The sequence below is a fragment of the Gopherus evgoodei genome, unplaced genomic scaffold, assembly GCF_007399415.2.
Source record: "Gopherus evgoodei ecotype Sinaloan lineage unplaced genomic scaffold, rGopEvg1_v1.p scaffold_33_arrow_ctg1, whole genome shotgun sequence".
Classification (NCBI taxonomy): Eukaryota; Metazoa; Chordata; order Testudines; family Testudinidae; genus Gopherus; species Gopherus evgoodei.
This window is the reverse complement of record NW_022060005.1, coordinates 3,658,007-3,676,130: the sequence shown is the minus strand read 5'-3', so window position 1 is coordinate 3,676,130 and position 18,124 is coordinate 3,658,007. Positions and strand designations below refer to the sequence as shown.

Below are 18,124 nucleotides of genomic sequence, written 5' to 3'. Positions count from 1 at the left end.
TTCACCATCCCCTCTGCAGCTGCAATAAATGGAGAGAATCCGGACACGAGTCCTTGCCTCTGACAGGGAGAACAAGAGTCTCAGGAACGGAAACTGCAAAGGGAGTGAAATAATCATGAGGGATGAAAAACAAGAGTCAAATCCCCCCCAAACCCTCCAATTCACCCAGAGGAGAGAGAAGAGGAGCCAATCCTGCCAATTCAGCCTGTCTGAACCCCCAGAGAAAGGAAGTGGGAAGGGAGGGAACTTATTGACAAGGGTGAGTAGGAAGCCATGAACAGCATCTGCCAGGAGGATACAATATCTGCTGGAGACCTGGGGTGATATCAGGCAGAACTGGGGGAACTCCAGGCAGGAATCCTAGCTTTTTAATTCACGCACCTGAGGGCTTCTAAGTTGCTTGAATGAGTTCCCCACTGGCGCACGTGCCTCCTGGGATCTCCAGTCCCTCAAATCCTTGAAGATCTGGGACTCACAGCTCATCGCCTCATTCCATCCAGGAGATCACAAAGGGTGAATCAGAAATCCTGCAGAGGGAAGGAAAATATGTGAGATCAGGATCTGTTACACATTCTTTGTGTCTTTCCAACAAAGAACGTTCCAGGATTTTACACCCAGTTTCTTTGAGAATGGGGCATCTCACATTAGCTGCACAACTGAGTTCCAAAAGGAGTATAGCAGTGTTTCACAAACTTAAAGTCCTGACCCCAAAGGGGATCACAAAGCTATTGTAAGGGGAGTTCTGCGATCACAAAAAATATTGTGATAACCTTTAGATCCTTTGCTAGGGTTACCATATTTCAAGTTCCCAAATAGAGGACGGAGGAAAGGAGAATAGGAGTGGGAGGGGGGAATAAAGCAGCTGCCACTCTCTGGTTACCCAGCTCTGAAGGCAGCGCCACTGCCAGCAGCAGTGCAGAAGTAAGGGTGGCACTACCATACTGTTGCTTTTCACTTTTTGAAAGGTTTTAGTGCTTTTGACTGCAGAGATAATGATTATATGCTTCGCTTAGTGCTCCTATGAGTATGTACAGTAACTTGCAATCACTTTTTTCTGGGGAGTGTTGTCACAGCCTGAAATACTTTCAAAGTGAGGCCCAGCAAAAAAAACCCCAAAAAACCTGGAGGTTCATGCAGTTGTAAGAGTCACAATCCGAATGACCTGCCAACCAAGAATAAAGAAGGAAATCTGTAATCCTTATGAATATAGCTGAGAATCCTGCCATCTGTTTGCAGGCATGTCAAAAAGAAGAAAAACAACTGCAAAAAGTAGACAATCTGATATTAATCGCTATTTTCTAGATATTTCCATCATTTATCTGATCACCAGCACCCTAGTATTTCAGCACCTCATAATCTATTTATCCTCAAAGCACCCATGTGAGATAGAGAAGAACTATTACTATTACTTAGATTGCAAACTCCTTGGGACAGAAATTGTCTTTTTGTTGTTTGTACAGTGCCTAGCACAGCAGGGTCCTGCTCCACAACAGCAGCTCCTAGGCAAATAAAAAAAAAAATTCTCATTTTACAGGTGGCAAATTGGGGCCCGGGAAGCACTTTGCCCAGCATCACAGATAGAATCTGGAGCAGAGTAGGAAACTGACACTGAATCTCAAGAGTGCCAGGCTGCTTTCCTAGATCACATTTCCTCTCCAGAGAAAATTCACCTGTCAGATTAGAACCGGCAGGCACCAGCACACAAAGTACACTTTTCATGGCGTCTGCATGCTACTGCATCATTACCCCTCAGCAATAACAGAGGCCCTTTGCGGAAGTTTCCTAGTGAGAGACACGTTGCACCCCCTGTAGGGGATTCTGGCATCTCCAGACACCGCAGGACATGACTCAATCACTGCCCAGACCTACAGCAAGGGAAATGATGTCACCAAATATCCAGAAGATGAAAAGTCCCCTCAGTAGTAATCAGCAATTTGGGGATTTGGGAAGAACAGACTTTGCAAACAAATTTTGTCCATTCCATAAATAGAAACAGTCCTTCTCTTATGCCAGTGACAGAAAAAGATGTGCTGGGAACCCTCCATCCCAGAGTCTGTCCTTTGGACACATGTCTTTCCATACCACAGAGCATGGCAACTGGTTCTCCCTTACACTTTGGAATCTATTCCTCATTCCACCTGGTCCAAAACAGCCCACATCTGTTCAGAGGATTCTGCACGGTTGAGCTGTTGACCTGGTTTTGAGGAGGAAGGGGCTGGCGTTTATGGGGGATGGACATTGGGTGCTGCTGGCGCTGGTTTTAAGTGGCATTAATTTAATTTGTCTCAAAGGCAAATTTTCTGTGCCCATTAACCAAAACAATAATACACAAATTGCTGTCAGTAGAAAAGCTGAGTTATGAAACAGTGTCTGTGCCTTTACAATGCTCTTTGCAATGACAAATGAATCCAGCTGCGTCCTCAGGTCTTGGTACTTCTGTTTCTCTGGTCTGGTCTATCTTGGGAGCTGGGAGGCTGTGTCTGAGCTTGGGCTTGGGCAGGACTAGGCGTTTGTGAGACTTCCCTGGAGTTACTTGGACAGTTATCCTATCTAGCTGTTTCTGATACACTCATTGCTGTATTTTTAGGCTCTGGATTTTTGCCTCTCTGGGACCAGAAACTATTCCCAGAAGCACCTGCCTATCCATCCATGGGCACTTCAGGGCTCTGGTTTCTGAATCAGGGAATTCCCACCCCATCCCAAACAGTTGTTCCTAAAAAGAAAATGCCTCGTTTTAAGCAATTCATAATCATAATAAGTCTTTATTACTATCCTGTCCCCCTATGAATGCGCCCCCCTCTCCCCCAACAGCTACCTGACAATCCCTGCCTGAGCTGGCTCCCCTGAAGACATTTCCCTTCCACGCCCCTGGGATGATGGGACCATCAGGGTGAAACAAGGATGTTATTCTGCAGCCTGTCTGGGTGAGAAGGGTGACCAAGTTTGTTTCTGAAGGGACTTTAGGCCTTTTCACACCTCAATTCCCCCTACGCTCTTTTCCTGCAGACAGACGCTCTAGACTTTGCCACGCTGGGAAAATGCTTGTTCACTTTATTATAGAGCAGCAAAACGAAATGCACAAAAACATTTTTAAGCACTCCTCAGTAACAGGGTCTCTGAACCAAATGCCAGAAAAGAGTGGAATCTAAGGAGCTGCTTTGAGTACAGCTACATGGCATTGTAAACCCAGATTCAGGCACAGGTTTGAGCCCAAACCCCTCCTACTGTTCACACACAAATCTTTCTGATTTGGGTCATTAAATCGTCAGGACCTGAGTCCTAAGACCCACCAGGGATGTTGGGTCTGAGCCCAAGTCCCACTGGGACTCAGGTCCAAGCACAGTCATTTTGCAGTCTGAACATAGATCAAGGCCAGGTCACCAGACTCATGTCTGGAAAGTCTGCCAATGCTTTCCTGAAATCTCATGGGCCAGTATTTCTCAGCCCTTCTAACCCAACACTACCCACTTGATTCCCAGGAACCAGAAACAACCCCTCTTGGTTCACATCCAGCGGCTCAGCATTTAACCCTTCCCTTTTATTCTGACTGCTGAACTATAAGCACAGTTTACCATCTCCTGCATTAGCTATGGCCAGTAAGAAGATATCCTAGGCCATCTCTCCACCAAGCACATTGCTAGCTGGTCACAGGAACAAAGCTAGATCCTGGTTATGCTCTGGTGTGAGGCAAGTGTGATGCTTGACTTCAGCGAGAGTACCAGATACGATCTTGTGTACCAGGACATATCAGAGAAGCTGGCAATGTTGGAGATTGACTGGACCATTGCTCAATGCAGAGAATGAATCCGGTGGCTTGAGACCAACTAGTAGGAGTCAGGGATGACAACCACAATTCTCTCTACCTGTCTCTTAGACAAGGAATTCAACCTAGTGCTGGGAACTGCAGCAAGCCCTGAGTCCACAGCAGTGCATGACAATCTACTGAGTCTCAGGCAGCACCCCAGGAGAGCCAGACGACTCTGGATCAAGCTCAGGAAGTATCTCTGATGCTCATGCAGGTCCCTGGGGATGCTTTGCTGCTGGAAAAGCTGCAACGCATCCTGGATCCATACTCGGAGGAGTTGTTTCAGCATGCCTGAAGGAGAACGGGTGGAAGAGGCAGAAGTAGCACCAGAACCCGTTAAGTTTCTGCCTCCAAGTTTGTTGTTATTAAAACACACATGGGATGGATTCCCAGCTTATGACCGAATTAAATTATTACTACAAGCTGACAGAATGCACACCAGTACCTTGGCATCAGCCCTACCCCCAGCCCCACTCCCACCCCCATGTGAAATTCAAAAGGGATACCGATAAGGGAAAAGCTATGGTAAAAATTTGTACTAGACACGTGCACATTGTTTTGTTGGGGTGTTGAAATTAAGAATTTTACATTGCCCTCCCCGACAGTATGCCGCACCGTGTGACTTGGCCATACCAGAGCATCCTGAGCTACCTGAACGATTATGCAAGACTGGGGTCGAGGGGAGTATGCAGTCCATGGGTGCCATATGAAAGGCCTGATATAAACCAGGAGGTTGTATGTAATCCACAGGCCCCATACTATGAGTCTATAAATGTTCCGGGGAGGGAGTGCTTTGTAATCCTTTGTTACTGAAGTATGATATGGGCCGGTGTTGTGAGGCCAAGCTGTTCTTGGGTCATTGCATTATTTCAGGGAGTGTTCAGGGAGGCTGCAATACATCTGCAGGCAAACACAACATCCTATTGATTTCCCCATGAATTTTCAACCAATCCTGATGATTGCAAACTTTTCTCAGTACAGGAACTCCAGATGAGTGGTCACATTTTGCAGCAGGGCATACTTTCTAGGGCCTCCTTTGAAGGTAACTAGACCCCTCCAATTGTATATGTGCTGGTCAGTCACTATAAGCCTGAAAAGCTCTTTAGCAAGCATTTAGATGACTTGCTTCAGGCATCTTGGAATAGAAGATCCCTTTGACATTCAGGAATCTCCAGAACTGTTATGTCCTCCAGAAAGTGGACTACCTAAAAGGACTGTAAACCCAAAGGTAGTAAACTGAAGGTATAATTAAATCATTTGTCTGGCCCTCTGAGATCAGGGCACATTTTCATCAGCCATGGCAAAAGAGGGTACGCAGGGTCCCCTAGAACAGTGCCGCAAGCAGGTTTCACGGGATCTGCCAAAATAAACCAAAGAGCAGGGCTGGCATTAAATTCGCTGGGGCCCAAGGCAGAAAGCCCAAGGCCGTTGTCAGTGGCTGAAGCCTAAGTCTGAGCCCTGCTGCCCAGGGCTGAAACCAAAGCCCAACAATTTAGCTTTGTGAGGCCCCCTGTGGCATGGGGCCCCAGGCATTTGCCCTGCTTGCTACCCCCTAATGCCGGCCCTGAATTTTAATCTACTGGATGAGTAGAAAAACAGTTGTTGTGGCACAGGTGAGCTGTGGAGTTGGGAGGGGGCTCAGAAAGAAAAAGATTGAGAACCCCTGCCCTAGAACAACAGTGGGAACAGGTACTCCATTAACAACAATGTTATTTGGTGGGAATACTGTCCCTGCCTGCCTGTAGGTAAAGTCTTGATCTGTGGAAAACCCGGCATCATGCCCTTTGCTAGGGCAGCCAACATTAGCGTCCATCAATATGCATACGTAGTCGATGAGGCCTGAACAATGATGGAGTAGTAACCTTAGTGGTTTATGTATTCAGGTGGTTCTTGAAGAGGGCAAACTACGGCGGGGGGGCAAGGGGGGCATTGATGGCCTCTGCACAATTTGGAAAGCCTGTTCTCTCAAAACCAGCAATTATTTCAGAGACGTTTATGGGTAAATCATAGTCCTGATGGCCTCACACACCTCAACCTTTGACTTACCCACACCAAACTGGTTAGCCATGGACCTCTAGCAGTCAGGAGTAGTCCACTTCCATCCCGATGGCTATAGCCACCTGCTTCTGGACCAGCACGACCTCCCTCATGTGTGTGTTCTGACCCAAGAGGGTTGTGGCAAGCTGATCACACGGCTCCAGGAATCTCTGCTTCTCCATGAGAAAGTTCTGGAGCCCCTCCTGGTCTTCCCAGGTCCGCAAGACAACGTGGTCCCACCAGTCTGTACTTATGGCCCTGCTTCAGAAGCACAGGTCTATATATGGAGAATCTGTGGCAACAGCAAGTCATAAGCCGCTTCTGCCAGTTGGAGTCTGGAATGTCTGTACCTCCTTTTGAGACGTGTCTTCAGAAAGTCAGAAAACACCACTGCAACGTCCACAGTATCTCAGGGATGCTCCACCTCTTTCCTGAAACAGGAGTAAAAGTGGAAGCTGCACCAGTTCAATAGATTCCTACATCCAAGGCCTGAAAGGGCTATTGTGAACATCTAGCCTGATCTCCTGTATAATACAGGCCACAGAACTTCCAGCAGTGCTTCATCTATGCTGCTAGTGTAACACCGACAAACCGCAGTCCTCGGCGAGCAGCATCAAATCTGGGACTTCTGGAGCTAAATGCATGAGCCTCTACGGCATGAGCAAAAAGCCACATGGCCCTTAGCTAAGTCTAGAGCAGACTCATTAATTTCTAAGTGGTCTCAGTGCCACTAGTGGGGACCAGGTGGTGTGTGGGTTACACTAGCGCTGGTTGCAGGCAGTGTGAATACGGCTTAGCAAGCGGCTGGATGTGTTGGCGGGCTGACGCAACTTTGGGTCAAGTGCCACAGAATAGACAGTCAAGTTTTCCCACAATGCGCCGAGGCCTAGAGCAGCATCAGCTAGGGAAGCTGTTAGGAATACCATCATAGGCTGGGTTATGCCCCCAGAATCAGAAGTTTTGACTTGGGTCAGCAAGGTTGTGAGGCTCAGGTCCAGAAATCATAAACTCAGTACACCATACAGTGTGGATGCAAAAGCATGGGCCTAGGAACACCAAGTCTGCAGACTCGGGTCCCACAGACCTGGGTTTACAATGCAGGGGAGATATACCTATAGGGGTCCCCCGACACTGTCCCCAGCGCAGCGCATCCCCCCAGCAGCACGGAGACCAGACAGAGGCAGGAACTGGCTTTTCTTCTCCCAGCTCCGCCCCAGGAAAGTCAATGTGCCTCGGGGTGCTGCAGGGAATGGAGCTGGGCAGGGCTGGGAGCCGGGACCTTCCTCCCCACTGATTGCTCCTGTTGCCCCTACCAGTCTCTCCCCGTCTCCCTCCTGCCCCCTCTTCCCTCCCCTCCCCTCGGCTGGGAGACTCGGTCCCTGCAGGCGCTCAGGGGGGCAGAGCCTGCGGGGGGATCAGCGAGGGCAGCAGCTCTGGGACTCGCAGACCCCCGCCCCCGGGAGCAGAGCTGGGGCGAGAAGGGGCCGTCGGTGCAGAGTCACTTTCCTGCCCGGCCCCAGCCCTTCCCCGGGTCTCTCCCCTCACCTGCAGGCTCCGGCTCAGGGGCTGGTGTCGGCAGAGTCCGGGGCTGCCCCAGGGGCTGGGTCCAGCTGCCGCAGAAAGTCCCCCCGGGCTGGGCATAGAAGGCGGGGGAACTGCAGATCTCTCCCCTCACAGATTCCGCTGGGGAGCAGCAGCAGCGCCCCAGCCCGGTATCCCAATTACGAAGGGATTCAACAGCATCCTGTGACCAGGAAGTTCAGCCGGTGATCATCAGGCTCTGGACAAAAAAAGCAATGGAGACCGCAGCTTCCCTCCCTTAATAAGAACCAGAGCCCCCTGGTGGCCACAGCTAATCAAAACGTTCTTCTCTTCCCTCCCAAATGGAGACAGAAAGGCAGCACAGGAAGGAATCAGGTCAACAAATGTATATTGTGGAACAATGCTGGTCTCTCATCTCTCCATAGCTATAGTTGAAACTACAGCCTTCCATTGTAAGCCGGATATAGAACCCTGCACTCTGCAAAAGTAAAGCAACCCACCTGAAATCTCACAAGCCAGATATCTTTCTGGCAGGTTTGTGGGAAATCAGAGTAGGCATGTGGGAGACCTGAGGGCTCAAACCGGTCAAGTATCAATTAATAAATAAAGGAGAGATCTCTTATTCAAATTCTGTTTGAGACCATTGCTCTAGTAACAAGTAATCCACTCCCTGGACTTGTGTTTCTATCCTACCTTGTGGCTGCCCCCTAGAGATGCTGAATTCCTTTAAAAAGACAAAGGAATACATTATAAAATAGTTTAACCAGTTAAAGTTAATAGGCAGCAGGTTTAAGCAAACAAAAAGAAGTATTTTTTCACAAAACACAGTCAACTTGTGGAACTGGTTGCCAGAGGGTGTTGTGAAGGCCAAGTCTATAACGGGATTCAAAAAAGAACTAGATAAATTCATGGAGGATAGGTTCGTCAATGGCTATTAACCAGGAGGGGCAGGGATGGTGTCCCTAGCCTCTGTTTGCCAGAAGCTGGGAATGGACGACAAGGGATGGATCACTTGATGACTACCTATTGTGTTCATTCCCTCTGGGGCACCTGATATCGGCCACTGTTGGAACACAGGATACTGGGCTAGATGGACCTTCGGTCTGGCCAGTATGGATTTTCTTAAAGTTGCCAAGTCACAACATTTTCATAGCCTATCCCACCATTTACAAACTCCCAACAAGGCCATGAAAATCAAGAATATCTTGCATCTTACACTGCCTACGTAGGGAAGGTCAGTGAACAACTAATATCTGATTTTTATTGACGTAAGGGGGGAAAGCATTGATTTCCATATGGGAGGGGAAAGTTGATTATAGGGGATGGGGTTTCACCCCATCTGGTCCCCTTACCACCGCCATAGACATATACACAGCTCCAGAAAATATTTTCCCTCCAAAACCAGAAGTTTCCAAAATTAAGAGGGGGGGGTCAAATCTCAGGGGATATTTTTATTGATATGATGGTTCTTTTCCTCTGGACACCCTGGCCCTGCCATTGATACAGGCACCTGGGAGCCCCGGTCGATGCCATATTAGCATAAGTGGAGGATGGAGTCAAAAGGTCCTGGGACAGTTGGGAGGGGAGAAGGGCACGTGATTGTTCCTTCATGGCTGGGGAGAGCTGGGTTGAGCTGTGGGGATGAGCTAAATATCAGTCAGTGTTTAGTCAACTGCCTTATTAGCTTCTGGGAGACACTGTTCCCTCAGCTGGGGGATGCTCCTGGCTTTGATGTTTATTAAATGAGGCAAGTCACATTAATCAGCAAACATATACATTTTCACTGACATAACAGGGGAAACAACTTGGTTCCCAAAACATGCAGTGGAAAGTTTATCACTTGAGAGTTTAAACCCACTCTGCGCCTGCCCTGGATGGAAATTTCCCTCCAAAACAAGGGGAAGCTAGTGCAGTTCGAAAGGAGAGGAAAACGCCACATTAGAGAAGGAGATTCAGGGCCAATTCCTTCCCCTCAGCCAACATGGTGATTTTAATGAACACAAAGAGCAAAATTTACACCATATTTCCAATCTGAATCTCTATAGCTTCAACTTCCAGCCTCTGGATGTTGTTATACCTTTGCCTGCTACACTGACCAGCCCATTATTAAATATTTATTCCCCATGAAGGCACATATATAGAGTTATCAAATCACCCCTAGTCTTTCTTTGTTCATCTAAATGGATTGAGCCCCTGGAGTCTATCACTATAAGGCATGTTTTTTAAGCCTTTAATCATTCTCATGGCTCCTCTCTGAACTCTGTCCTTTTTATCAACTTCCTTCTTGAATTATGGACATCAGAACAGGACACAGTACTCCAGCAGCAGTTGCACCAGTGCCAAATAGTATAAAATAATCTCTTACTTCCTACTCAGGATTCCCCTATTTATGCATCCAAGGATTGCATTAGCTCTTTTGGCCACAGCATTGCATTGGGAGTGCATATTCATCTGATTATCCACCACAATCCCCAAATCTCTGGCAAAGTCATTGCTTCCTAGGATAGAGTGCCCTGTCCAGGATCCGGTAAGTAGGGCCTACTTTCTTTGTTACTAGATGTACACATATACATTTAGCTGTATCAGAACAGATATTGTTTGCCTGTGCCCAGTTTACGAAGCGATCCAGATCACAATGAATCAGTGACCTATCCAATTTGTGTGTCATCTGCAAACTTCATCAGTAATGATTTTATGTTTTCTTCCAGGTCACTGATAAAAATGTTAAATAGTGTAGGCTAAGAACCAGTGCCAGTGGGACCCCACTAGCAACAAAATCACTGGTTGATGGTTCCACATTTACAATTACATGTTGAGACCTATTGATTGGCCACTTAATCCATTTAATGTGTGCCATATTAGTTTTATATCTTTCTAGTTTTTTAATCAAAACACCATGAGATACTAAGTCAAATGCTGTACAGAAGTCTAATTATATTACTTCAGCACTCTTACCTGTATCAACCAAACATAATCTCATAAAAAGAAATGTCAAATTAGTTTGACAGGATTTATTTTCCATAAACCCATGTTGACTGGCATCAGTTACATTACTCTGTTTTAATTCTTTGTTAATTAAGTCCCATATCAGTGCTCCATTATCTGATTTGGAATCGATGTCAGACTGACAGGCCTGTAATTAGCCAGATGTTCCTGTTTACCCTTTTTAAATATTAGCGTAATATTGGCTTTCTCTTAGAGCTTCCCCGGTGTTGAAGCTATTGTACTGTGGATAAATAATGAAAGAGTCATTCTGGAGGGGAACTAGACCATAGCTCTCCCACCTTCTGGGTGGATGCCCTAACCACTGAACTATAGAGTCATTCTCTCTCTTTCTCTCTCTGACTGTTTAAGTATTTATCCACAGTGGAACCTAATATTGATTAAAGGAAGAAAACAATCACCACAGTATTTTGCCTATTTTGTCCCCAGTTACCAAATATCGACATTAAATTCCCTCAGATTTTATATTCCCTTCACCACATCCTCTGAAGAGCAGCACATTCTCCCAGTTTTGGAGGGAAACTCTTGCCCATAGTCACTATTCCTGATGGGAATTTAACTCACCAGATTTAACTTCCCCCCAAGTTTGACAGTCAAATTGCTACCCCTGTTATGTCTATGAAAAATCATCTTTATTGATTAAAAGTGGCTAGCCCCATATTTAGTAAACACCAAGGCCAAGAACCTTTTCCAGTTTGGAGGAACAGTGTCCCCAAGTTGTCAGTTAAACCAAAGGCTGACAGACAGATTTTTGCCCCAGACTGCCCCCCACCCCAGCCCAATCCAGCTCCCTCCATCCACTAGCTGCCAGTCACCTGTCCCTCCCCAACTGCTGCCCCTGTCAACTGCCACGGAAACTTCCGGATCCCTCCCCGCTTCACCATAGGCGGCAGGTTTGTATAATTTTTGGTGGTGCTCAGAATGGGTCTAATCCCCACTCCCCTTCCTGCCCTCCTGCCTTGTAAGCCAATATATATTTTATTAAATAGTATAAAAATGGACTGGAAACCGTAAGCGTTTAAGTTTCTCTTTATTGCACAATGTCACTATTGTAAGAAAAATTATTTAACTAAGAATATCAACGTTATTAATAGTCTTTTGAATATGGAAATGACCATACTCTCTTTGATTAATAACCCTCAAAAGCAAATACTTTCTAAAATTAAAACAAAGATAGCCCCTTCTTTTGCGATGTTCTTCAGGAGGCAGCAAACGCTTTTTGTCGTTGTTTGGTTCTTGAAATGAAATCATCCAGGAGACTTGCAATGTCCTATTCAGAGGTAAAGTTCTTATGAATGTGCAGAAATGCCAAGTGATTTAGATGTTCTTGGCCTATTGTAATTGGCAAATAATTTTTCAGTCAGCGCAAGTGGGGCAAGTGTTAGTCGGAATTGTGTAGAATAATTTCAGGAGAATTGTAACTTCTGACAACATGTTACTCAAGCCTTTGTTTTGTTTTAGAAATTGCTTCTCTTCACTCACTGAATTAAGTTGGCAATTTCTCAATCTGCAAATATCACTTAACATTTCTAAATGAAGAAATAATGTCACCATGGAAAGCTTCACTTACTGGGACAATGTCTTGTTTCGAGCCATTTGCTGCCTCAGTTACAAGCTTCTCCAATTTTACTGTGAATGTAAAGCTGTCTGTTGAAAATCTCTGTTCAATGGCAACTTTGCAAGCATCAATGATCTCAACATATATTTGATGAAAATATTCTTTGGGGGTCACTGACGGTGTGAGGAAGGCTTCCATGATTGAGCCATCTTGGTGGCTTGTGTTTTCTCGGGAGTGTAGGATCATCTAAATAAAGATTTCTTGCCTTCTCTACTGTTGTTTCCCAGAAGTGATTGTATGATGAGTCGGTACGCACCTCACTCAACACCTCTTACAACTTTCTTCATAACACTTGTCAATGACACATTTGGGCTTTAATGTTTGCATTAGCTTCTTCTACAGGACCCATGGCTTTCACAAGAACTGTTAGTGTAAAGTATGTTGAAAAAGATTGAAGTTGCTTCGAGAATCCACTACATTTTAAGCAAAATTCATTGGAAGAGTAACTTTTCATCTAGGCAGTTCATCATGGCCTTGTAGTTGTGGAGCAGTGTTTTAGTGCTACTGAACCTTAGTGTCCATCTTGTTGGGCACAATGTTCGTAAAGAAGGTTCCCCTCTGAATACTCTCTGAATACTGCCATACATTTTAGTGACTCCGTGAAGGCATTGATGAGATCTTTCACCATCGAAAACATATAATGATACTCTTGAATATTATGCAGGGCATCCTGCATGGCAAGGTTAAGGGAATGTGCAGCACTTTGCACATATTCTGCTTTTGGGTCTCGATCCTTCACCCTGGCTTGGACCCCAGTAAATCTACCGGACACATTACTGGCTCCATTGTAACACTGCCCCTGGCAATCAGAAATGGGCAAATCACACCTGAGAAGTGTATCTTCCACGATTTTGAAAAGAGAAGCACCATCCATTGCATTAGTTTGGTAAAACCCAATAAACTCCTCATAAATCTCCCAGTCTTCACTAGAAAAGAACCTTAAAGGAAAACTTACTTGTTCTTTTCTTGACAAATCGGTATTCTCATCCATTACAATGGAAAAAAAACTTAGAAACCTTTTATTTTTTGCACAATTTTTCTTAGTACCATCACTGCCATCATTTCAATTATTTTGTTAATAACCTCACGTGACAGCCACTTGTATTTTGTGCGATCAGGGCTGGTGCAAGGAAGTTTCTCGCCCTAGGCGAAACATCCACCTTGCGTCACCCCCGCCCCCCAGCTAACCATGCCCACCCACCCCTCCTACCCGAGGAGGCCCCTTCCCCCCCAGCAGGAGCTAATCCCACCAGCCACGCAGCTAACCCCCCCACCCCACCCAGGGAGCCCCCCCTCACAGCAGCTACCCCTCTTGCAAGCTACTGCCCTCCTCCACGGCAGCTAATACTGCCCGCCGCGGCAGCTAACCCTGCCCGGGGAGCCCCCCGCCTCGGAAGCTAACCCCGCCCCCCTCTGCAGCAGCTAACCCCGCCTGGGGAGCCTACCCCAGCTCTCCTCCGCTTAGCACTCTGGCGCTGATCTAATTCTCCTCCCCTCCCAGGCTTGCGGCGCCGATTGGAGGAGACTTAGAGCGGGAGCTGAGTGCTCAGCAGAGGAGGAAGAGTGGAGGTGATCTGGGGTGAGGAGCGGTTCTCCTTCCCCCCCCCCAGCTCACCTCCACTCCACCTCCTCGCCTGAGCGGGCTTTTAGGTGCCCTCAAGCACTAGGTGCCCTAGGCAGCCACCTAGTTTGCCTAAGTGGTTGCACCGGCCCTATGTACGATTAAGCCACTGTCTCAGCTCCTCAGAATCTGTACTGCATAGCAACAAGAGCTGCATCAAATTTGAATCACTCTCATTGTGTCCACGTAATGCTATTCCTTGTTGAGCTAGGTACTGAACACTGGTAAAAATGTTGTGCAGTGCAAACCTAGCTGACTGTGATTCTTTTCTGCAACTGGCTGACATTAGTGCAGAAACATTTACCTGTGACTGCAGAGCAGCATCCTTCATTACCGCTTCCTTGTGACAGGAGGATTTTTCGTGTGATGTAAAACCACGCAATGCATGTCTCCAATCTTGAAATCCAGATGAAATAAATGTTGGCTTGGCCTTCATAGAAGATATTAAGATCTTCTTTTCAGAACAGTTTTTGCAGACTGAGCAAAAAGCTCTGTTTAATTTGCTATTTACTCCAACCACTTAAATCTTGATAGCCAAGATTGCTGAAAACTCCTTTTCTTATCTTGTAGATATGCCACATCTTTCTTTTGTATAACTTCAGTTTGAAAGCTGGGTGTCGAACTTAGGCCATCACTTGATGAATTACCCTTTTCTTCTTTTTCTCTGGGTAACTTTATTAAGAATTTATCCATTGTTGATTATTAATGGGAGGGGCTGCCAAGCATGTATGTGCCTCCCCGTCCCCTTCTGAGGTGCTGCAGCAGCCGCGGCCTCAGCCTGTCAGTGCTGCTTGCTCTTGTGTTATAGCCCTTAGGCAGCAGCAGCAGCCGGCAGCCATGCAAGCAGGCAAGGGAGAGTTGCATGCTGCTTTCCTTCAGGCTGGGGGGCTCTGAGGCAGGCGGTGGGTGGACCCGCAGGGGGTGGTGGCAGGTGAGGGCCAGGGCCCGCTTCAGGCAGGGCCAGGGGAGAGACTCAGCTCCAAATATTGGTGGAGCAGGGACCCCCAGCCCTGAATATTCCTGAAGCCCAGGCACCAGGAGAGAATATAACTCGCCGCCAATGCCCTTCCTGTGTCCCTGTTCAGGCAACTGGGGTGGGGTGTGTGAAAGAAATCAATTTCTAGTTATTGATTGAATATTGGTATAAAACCACCTGGGATTTTATCCTATTTTCCTCTAATTATCAAATATTGATAGGAACCTTAATTTCCTCTTCAGATTTTACCATTTCTCTCTAGTTTATGACTATTGACAGAAAATCCCCTCAGCTATTGTCCTTTCCTCCCCCTAATTATCACACACTGATCAAATCCCTTGGATTTCCCCCTCTCACTGTTGTTATTGGATATTGATCTAAAATCCCCTCAGGTTCCACCCCTTCATTCTATTTATCAAATATTAATATCAGATCTCCTCAGGCTTTGTTCTATTCTGTTTCATTGTCAAATGCTGTTATTGACCTTAAAACACCCTCAGATTTGGGGGTTCCCACCCTCTTTAACTGCAGCAATTTGTCTGTTTGGGATTGTTAGGCAAAAAGATTCTTTTCCCCAAGAATCAGGCAAGCACAAACAATACTGAAGGGGGTTTATTCACGGTATCGGGAAGACTGATAAACAGCTTCCAAAATATGGTGCTACAGTGGCCAGTTATATTCATTCTCTTATCTATTCATTTGCATTTATCTGTACCTACCGAGACAGACATTGTTACATGTCAAGAGAGATAAAGATTAAAAATATGAACAGTGCATATATACAGAGGTCATCATGATTGCATCAAGTATCTATGGCTACCTTGCAGAGAAAAGAGATGTATGTGTGGGAGGAGGGATGAATGCTTACAGATATCTGGTGAGTTGTGAAGGGAGGGTTTGTTCTGTTCTAAGAGCTGAGTTATTGGGTGGGCATTTGACCATATAAGTTTATCAGTTGTTTACAGTTGTCAGTGCCCTTGGGCTACTGAAGCATTCCTACTTGATCTGCTCTGAGTCATTACCTCAGCTCCCCCTAGCCACCATAAATTATGTGCCTGCCCCACTCAACTGCTGCCTCCCGATTGCCACAGGAGCTTCTAACTAAATTTCCCCTCAGATTTTGTCCCCTTCCTCTCATATTATCAAATATTGAGATAAAATCTCACATTTCCGATTTTAAACCCCCTCCCCACCATTTTGAACTGCAGCAGCTTCCCCACATTTTGGAAGGAAACTGTTGCCTAGAATCATGGGTGTGTGTTTGTGGAGAGTTAAACTCACAAATGAGATTAGCTTACTTCTTCCCATTTGAGAGTCAATTTTTTAACATTGGAGCAATTTACCAAGAGGTCATGGTGAATTCTCCATCACTGATAACCTTTAAATCAAGAGTGGGTGTTTTTCTAAATGATCTGTTCTAGGAATTATTTTGGGGAAGTTGTATGATCTGTGTTATACAGGAATGTAGTGCCTCACTCCATGAGGAAAAGGGCTAGAACAAGAGGCCAGAGAAGCTGTGCAGATCAGCACCCAGTCAGCAAAGGCCTGTGGAGAGCAAATCAGGGCAAAGAAAGAGTCAGCCAATCAGGGCCAGGCTGGGCCCTATATAAAGGCTGCCTAGCAACAAAGAGGGCAGTCTTTCCCTGACTGGTAAGGGAGAAGGGCTGGCTTCTGAAGTAAGGAGGGAATGCCTCGGTCAGAGCAGTGCTGGGCAGGCTCAGGGGAGTAGAGAGAGGGCTCCTGCCTATAACCTACTAGGCTGCAGCCACTGACTAGACAGGCTGAGGAGGTGCAAGGGGCTAAAGGGGAAGTAGCCTAGGGAAGATATTCAGACAAGAGGAGAGAAGGAGGGCAGAGAGAGGCTGCTGTTAGAGGGTCTCTCGGCCAGGACCCAGAGTAGTGTGTGGACCTGAGTCCCCACCTTGCACTGCACCTGGCTGTGGAGGAGCATGGCCGTTACAGACTGCAACTTGCCCTGAAGTGAGGGGCTAGACTTTGGGTTGTGGTTGGCACTGAGACAGTTGCAAGCCAAAGGACTGCTGTTACCCCTGAAAGGGGAGAGAATCAAGTGGAGCACAGCCAGAGGACTGTGTCCAGAAGAGGATGCTGCAAGTCAGGGAGCAATGCAGGTCCTGGACAGAACAGCAGGGCTCACAATGGGTGGGACACCACCCGTTGAGGGCGCTCCACAGTTAGGACAGAGCTAACTCCTGGAGCAACCAGTAGGATGTGCCACGGTAGTGGGTCTGTGCCCATCACAAGGAGATCAAACTAAATTATCACAGTGATCCCTTCTGCCCTTGGAATCTATGGGTAAAATAATTAGAAGGAATGTAGGCAGCCCCCTGTGAGAATATCCCATAGATCAGTGATTAGAGCACTCTCCTAGTAGGAGGGAGACCCCTGTTCAAGTTCTTGCTGGCAGGAAGTGGGGAATTGAACTTGGGCCTCCCATATTTCTAACCAATGGGCTAAAAGTTATAAGGTGCACAGTAGCAGAAGCACCATTTCTATCTCTTCATTCTTCCTCTATATTGTATGGGGCAAGGCAGGTACCTGCCTCATTCCCACAAGAAACAGATTAGGCAACTAAACTGCCTGACTAGAAGAGGGGTTCCCTTTCATGAAATGAAGAGAGATAAGTGCATCCCTTGTTCCTGGACTTATGCGCCTATCTCCAAGAAAGGGATATGATTTAGCACACACCCCTTTTGTTGGCATCTCTGATTGGCTAGTTTAGGTGGCTCCTCACCTGCCATGCTGGCTTTTGTTAAGGTATGTCTACACTATGGGATTATTCCGATTTTACAGAAACCAATTTTTGGAAACAGATTGTATAAAGTCGAGTGCACACGGCCACACTAAGCACATTAATTCAGCGGTGTGCGTCCATGTACCGAGGCTAGAGTTGACTTCCGGAGCATTGCACTCTGGGTAGCTATCCCATAGCTATCCCATAGTTCCTACAGTCTCCTCCACCCACTGGAATTCTGGGTTGAGATCCTAATGCCTGATGGGGCCAAAAATTTGTCGCAGGTGGTAATGGGTTAATGTCATCAGTCAATCCTCCCTCAGTGAAAACAACGACAGACAATCATTTCGCACCCTTTTCCCTGGATTGCCCGGGCAGGTGCCATAGATGGCAGCCATGGAGCCTGTTCAGTCTTTTTTCACTGTCACCGTATGTCTACTGGATGTTGCTAACAGACGTGGTACTGCAGCACTACATAGCAAAATCCCCTTGCCTTTGCAAGTTAGCAAAGACAGTTACCAGCCCTACTGTACCGTCTGCTGCTTTGCAAGTTGATAATGACGGTTACCGGTCATACTGTACCATCTGCTTCTGTCATGGGTGCTCCTGGCCAGCCTCGGTGAGGTCGGTCGGGGGCACCTGGACAAAAATGGGAATGACTCGCCAGGTCATTCTCTTCTTTAAGTTTTGTCTAATGGAGACTCAGGCCTGCCTAGAATATCAGGCAAGTCTACTAAAAGAACCAGAGAGGCAAACAGCCACTCCAGGTC

General features: G+C 46.7%; 1 protein-coding gene and 1 long non-coding RNA gene across 2 annotated transcripts in view; both read right to left on the bottom strand.

Moving 5' to 3' along the window:
* The window catches only part of LOC115641038 (zinc finger protein 850-like), a 110,357-nt gene that overhangs the window by 2,580 nt on the left and 89,653 nt on the right, over positions 1–18,124 (bottom strand). The window lies entirely within an intron of this gene.
* LOC115641043 lies at positions 122–7,620 on the bottom strand. Its single transcript, XR_003998006.1, has 3 exons — positions 7,388–7,620; positions 5,852–6,273; positions 122–527 (listed from the first exon to the last, which is right to left on the bottom strand). It is a non-coding gene; the product is annotated as an uncharacterized LOC115641043 (long non-coding RNA).